The 5,856-nt window shown below is 38.2% G+C and overlaps 1 pseudogene; it reads right to left on the bottom strand.

Annotated features, from left to right (window-relative positions):
• Positions 1–4,007: 4,007 nt before the first annotated feature.
• LOC140922445 (octopamine receptor beta-2R-like) lies at positions 4,008–4,859 on the bottom strand (annotated as a pseudogene).
• Positions 4,860–5,856: the final 997 nt, after the last annotated feature.

The following is a 5,856-nucleotide window of genomic DNA, read 5'->3' as shown; positions in this document are numbered from 1 at the left end:
GCCTCCTGTAGGTAGTCGGTTGTGTTGAGAATAACTGTAGCTCCGCCCTTGTCTGCGGGTTTTATAATTATGTCTCTATTATTACTTAGTCTATCCAAAGCTAATCGCTCACGCTTACTAAGATTGTTGCGTTGAAAACGACGATTATGTACTGTTCTGTCGGTGATTTCTTGTCTTAGCTTCTCAATATATGTATTCAAATATGGTTCTCGTGAGGGTCTACAGTATGTCTTTTGCTCCCTGTGGTTCAGCTTTTCAAGTATTGTGGGTTGGTAGCTGGGATTGTCGGTTATTTCATCTATGTTCTCTGGGGTATGGTATTCCCTGAGGCTCAGTCTGCGTGCAAAGGCATCAATATCCTTATTAATATTATCAATTGTAGGAGGAGGACGTGTGGGACAAAAGTTCAATCCTTTCTTAAGTAGATCTGTTTCTGATTGAGTGAGTTGAATATCAGATAAGTTTACTATCCGCCTCTTCAAAATTTCTTTTGTTTTGTATGATCCATTACGTTTGGTTATTTTGCAATTTCCGTTAGTCGTTGTCCTTTTCCGTTCCAAAGTCTGGTTATCGGTAAATCTATTTCGACGAAATTTGTAGTTTAGTCTTTGTATCTGGATCTGTTGGGTGGGCGCCATTTTAAAAAACGTTGTCGCTGTTCAAAATACCTCGGTTGTTGTGGATAGCGTGAGAGGGCCCATGTGTTTTGTCGTCTAGAGGATACGTTGCCCCTCCCTTGGCCAGCTCCCTTATTTGGTCTTGTGCTCTCCGTATTTTCAGAGCGACTGGGGTTCAATCTCTCGCGGATGTGTCTCTTCAAAACGTCTGCATAAGTTTCATTCTCCCGTCTGGGGGGTTGCACCGTTTCCTTATTCTTGCGGGCTGTTTCCAGCTTCTTTTGTTTTGCTTCTTTTATCTTTTGCTCTTTACCGTCGATTATCGATTTAACTTCCTCTTCTAATTGTTGTTTATCTCTCTCAGTCCAGCCTTCTATCTTGTCAAGCGACTCGTAAGTGTCCGCTATCACGGTCGCATTTAGTGTAATTTGCCTCTCATAGTGCTCAACGAGGCATGACATAAGCTCTCGTGAGCAATTTTTTAAAATTTGCTTCCATTTGTTGTTGAAGATTTCGTTGTCCTTATCTTCTAGTGTCGATGTTAGGTCGACCGTCAATATATATATATATATATATATATGTATTTTTTTTCTTCCTTTGCTCTTTTATTTTCTTTTGTTTTGTTTTGTTTTGTTTTTTTTCTTTTTGTCATTTCGCTTTTTTTAGCCTAGAACTATGATTAGTACGACTATCTAATATACTTATTTTAAGATTTACTGTAGCTCTGCCATTGATTTTCCCGTGTGTAATTATGATAATATTTTTTTCTAATTATCTAACTGAGGGAGCCCATTCCTTATAAGCCCGGTGGCTTCTCTTGGGCTTCCTCGCCATGAGAGTTAAGGTAATTAGATTTTATTTGATTTGTATAATTTTTTGGCAAACAAAACAATAAACAATAATAAGAGTATTTGGTTATAATTTTAGCTGTAGAAAGAAAGGTTTGAGCGATTTTCTTGCCTCGAGTTCATCTCTGAAAACAGTAAACACCAGGAAGCCGGCTAAAAGCTTTAGGCTTAAGCGTAAAGACTCAGGATTTTTAGAGACGCTTTAATACTTGTCTTCGTGAATGAAAATTGTCGTCTCTGTAAATGTTTCACCGAATTACATTTCTTTTATTGATTGTTAGTAGTCTCTTGCAATTGCTTTGCTGTTTGTTTTCAGTCGTTCACAGACAACGCTTGCAGGAGTACTCAAAATGCCGCGCGTTTGCACATCGTTATAAAACCATAAAATAAAATAAAAATAAACAATAAATTCTTTATTATTGTGAAGCGTAACTCTTTTGATGTTCACTGAAAATTTGGCGCTTGTCAAAAGTGACAACCGGCTGGCCGTATAGGTGATTTTGCAAATTCTTAACGGTTTTGCTAAAAGCCCACGCGTGCCTCGTACGGTTCTGGATATTGAATGAGTGCAATTTGTCTTGAAAAATTGTGAAATACTGCATTTTGTCTGAGGTCTGTATGATAAAAACAGCGCCTCATATTACTGTTTCACCTCAGATGTGATGCGTAAAAAGTATGAAATGTTGGTTTACACGCTCCCAGAGTTGTTGGCAAGATTTTTTTAAGTAGACTTGTCGAACGCAAAAAATTTGGCCTGATTTGTTTTTTTCCATGAATTCGTTTTCCAGGCCTAATATACTGTGATCAAGACCTATTATGGCTCTAAAATGTGATCGACGATGATTGCTATTTTTTGGGTGTATATATACCGGCTATCAATTCGATGAAAGATTTTTTTCACTCTAAAATCACTTAGCCTTAGCTTTCCCTAAAAAGTCACATATGTGCCATTAAGTTAATTGATTTGTGGATTACAAGTTTATTGTTTGATTTAAATCATAAATTTATAAATGGAAGCTTCGCTTTTAGCCCTGGCTAAATCTATATATTTGGCCATAAAAACATTTATATATATTTGGCCATAAAAAACATTTAATAAATATGCTATCGACATGCATAACTGGCTTATATCTAAAGAAAATGATGAGGTCTTGAAATGCAGTTTCGTCTCATAGCATAGTGATTAATTTCCGAAGATATCTCTGAATTATGCCAATGTTGGAGATCATGGTAAAGACAACATCTTTAGCGTCACGTTTTCATCATGTGGGACACAGAAATAAATCGCTTTGCAATAGTTTATTTGAATTTATGTTTCCTTTTTGCAATACCTGTTTTCAGTTAACTTTTTTAGCTTTATTTTCATTGGTACGGAGACCCCTGAACATGACAGGAAAGTAACTTAGGATCCATCTGAATGCAAATTAGAACAGCTACTACGTACTGCAAATGAAGACAGGTATTACAAATTATTACAAAATCGTCCACTGACGTTCTCTAAACAGCTTTAAAACTTGTTTGAAGAAAAAGATTGCTTTTCGCCACCCCATAGGGATCAATGGGAATCTGAAAAAAAAAATATCCATGTTGCCTGTATGGATCATACAGATCATGCTCTAAATAAGTTTTTAATATTTCATTCACACCTAGCATGGACTGAGGTTAATTAACTATCAGTTTTCAGGGAAAGGAAAAAGTAATACAATTCTTTTCCAGTGCAAAAACAAAAACGTTTACTTCATGCTTGTTTAAATTCTAGGAAACTACTTTACAGAGTTGATTACAATAATTAATGTGGAAAATAAAGCCAAGAAAAAGAAATACTTTCCCTTGGTTTGAAACAAAAAATTTCAATTAGAAATTTCGTCTACCACTATCGTTGACGTGGGCTTGATACTTCAGAATCGACGTTTCAAGAGCAACTGACATATACTGCTAGGAACCTTACGAAACTACAACGGCGACGGCAAGAAGAACGCCTAAAACACAATAGGCTTCAGTGAGCAAAACAACAGCTCTGGCTGCACGTGCATCACGCTTTTCTTTACATTTCTCCACTGTCCCTACACAACTACAACGTGGAATAGTCAATATTTTTTAGTTGACGGGCTTAAGAACTGGAACGACAAGGCGATAGATTTATTTACTATCCCTCTGAACTCGGACGCGGTCTCCTCTCTTCAGTTCGAACCTAACGCATGTTCCGCACTTTCAATTCACTGGGCGACTTGGTATGAGGGCGAAAAAGGACGCGAAGTCTATTTTTCAGCGACGTTTTCATTGGCGTCTCTGTTTTCGGATAGTGAAGGTCCTTTTTGGATTGTATTCTTATCGTCCTTTGGTTCTTGTACCCTCCTTAAACACCAGTGCTTCCAAACTATGATTTGAGACAAATCGCCAGGGAATTGCCAGCCCCAAAACTGCCGCCTGCGATGCCTGACACAATCTGCTATCAAAAGCAGTTCTGCCAACTAATATTAAGATCTATGTCCTTCAAAAATGATCAAGTGGAAGGCTCTACTCGGTTACTTTTCCGCCTAAATTAAACCACCTGACTGATAAGCCTTTTAAAGTCTTTCTTTATGTCTCTTTTGAAAAAAGTATAAGACATTGGGTTAATGGCCGAGTTTAAAACCAATACAGGAATTTTGTATTGTTCATCTTTACATGATGCATTTGTGTCGGATAGTACGACGAGACTACAACGCAAATATATTCCGTAGCACACAACAAACACTCCTATCACAATACCCATCATTATTACTGCAGACGTCTCGTTATGGGTTTAAAAAGATATCCCATGGTTAAAACGTAACTGTTTTGCTAGGGTGCGTGCTGAGCGATCATGTTTCCATACATGAAGTAACATTGACACAAAACAGAATATCTGCAGAACGCATGGAACGATTTCCATGGAAATCATTAAAACCACAACTGCAACGATACTGGTCAGAGGGGTCTCACAGCAAAGCCGAAGTGCGGTCTTGAACGCAACCAATGTGAATGACGCTATCCAACAGGAAGTTATCACTTGAATAACACGAGATCGAGTCATAAAAGTTATGTATTTAAAAGGCTTTACGATGGCGATATAACGGTCGAGCACCAGAGAACACAAGTTTAAAACAGACAGGTAGCTAAACAGCCACCTTACGACATCTTTCCATGAAGGAAAAGCCTGAGGCCAGTAGCAGGTGCTTGTAACGTCGCATACAAACAAAGAAGGAATAATGCTCAAACCAACACAGAAATCCGCTACTGCAAGTGAAACAATAAACGCGTTGGTTTTGGTGCGGAGATTTCGTCTGCTGCAGACGAGGAAGATTACAAATCCATTTCCAGTGATGGCAAGAAACGAAAGAACCCATCCAAGAATCCAAAACCAGGTCTCCATCCGTACTTACGGCAGTTAAGAGAAGTTCTTATTAACTACAGATAAAAGAAAAATATCCTCTTTGCAAATATGTCAGGAGGTTTTGAGTTATTCACTGGCAAATGTAAATTGTTACTAGACTGAAGTCTTTTTATTGTCCTACTTTGTCATAAACTTGGTAATTTCTAATAATTATGTGTTTCGTATGCGCAGTAGGTATCTGACCGAACTGTCACAACACAGTTGGTAGGAAAATGAGGGTAGTTGCGTGTCTTAACCGCTGTAATTCAAAGCCAATGGGCACTTTCAATACAACAAAAATTCCGGTTGAAATGTTGTTAATTCCAGTTGCCCAATTGAACTACATGGACCCGTGCAAAGCCTTGGCGCGTTTGTTTATTGTTCCTACAAAGGAGCGGTATTTGAGACAACAATTTTGTTACTCCAACATTACCGATCTTAATCTAAATAGCTCTGATCTGGCTGGATCTAAACTATTCTCTTTACAACTAAACCAGTCTGGTCTGTCAGTAATAACAGATGGAATTAACCGTGACCTTAGCCGTGATTAAAAAAAAATGTACCTTCACTTTAGTCTAAATTGAGGCCGACATATTTCCTACAAATTGCGACAGGTCTACTACATTGTAACTAACTGGTAGAGCCCAAGAGAAGAAAATAACTTGGGTAATTCGACGGCGAGTCATCAAAGTAATATATTTTAGAGGATAGACGATGGCAATAAAACGATCCAGTACTAAGCCGCATAAGTTTACAGCAGACGAGTGACTAAACAACAATCTTATAATATTCACCCACGATAACCAATAATCAGGCCAGTGGCAGGTGTTTGTAATGTCGCCAGCTAACAGAGAGGGAATAACGCTCAAACCAACACAGAAATCCGCTACCGCAAGTGATACCACAAACGCATTGGTTTTGGTGCGATGATTTCGTCTGCTGCAAACGAGGAAGATTGTAAATCCATTTCCAAGGATGGTCAGGAATGAAAGAACCC

The sequence above is a fragment of the Porites lutea genome, chromosome 13 (assembly GCF_958299795.1).
Source record: "Porites lutea chromosome 13, jaPorLute2.1, whole genome shotgun sequence".
Lineage (NCBI taxonomy): Eukaryota > Metazoa > Cnidaria > Anthozoa > Scleractinia > Poritidae > Porites > Porites lutea.
Note: the sequence above shows the minus strand (reverse complement) of the source record. Positions and strands in the feature narration are given on the sequence as shown.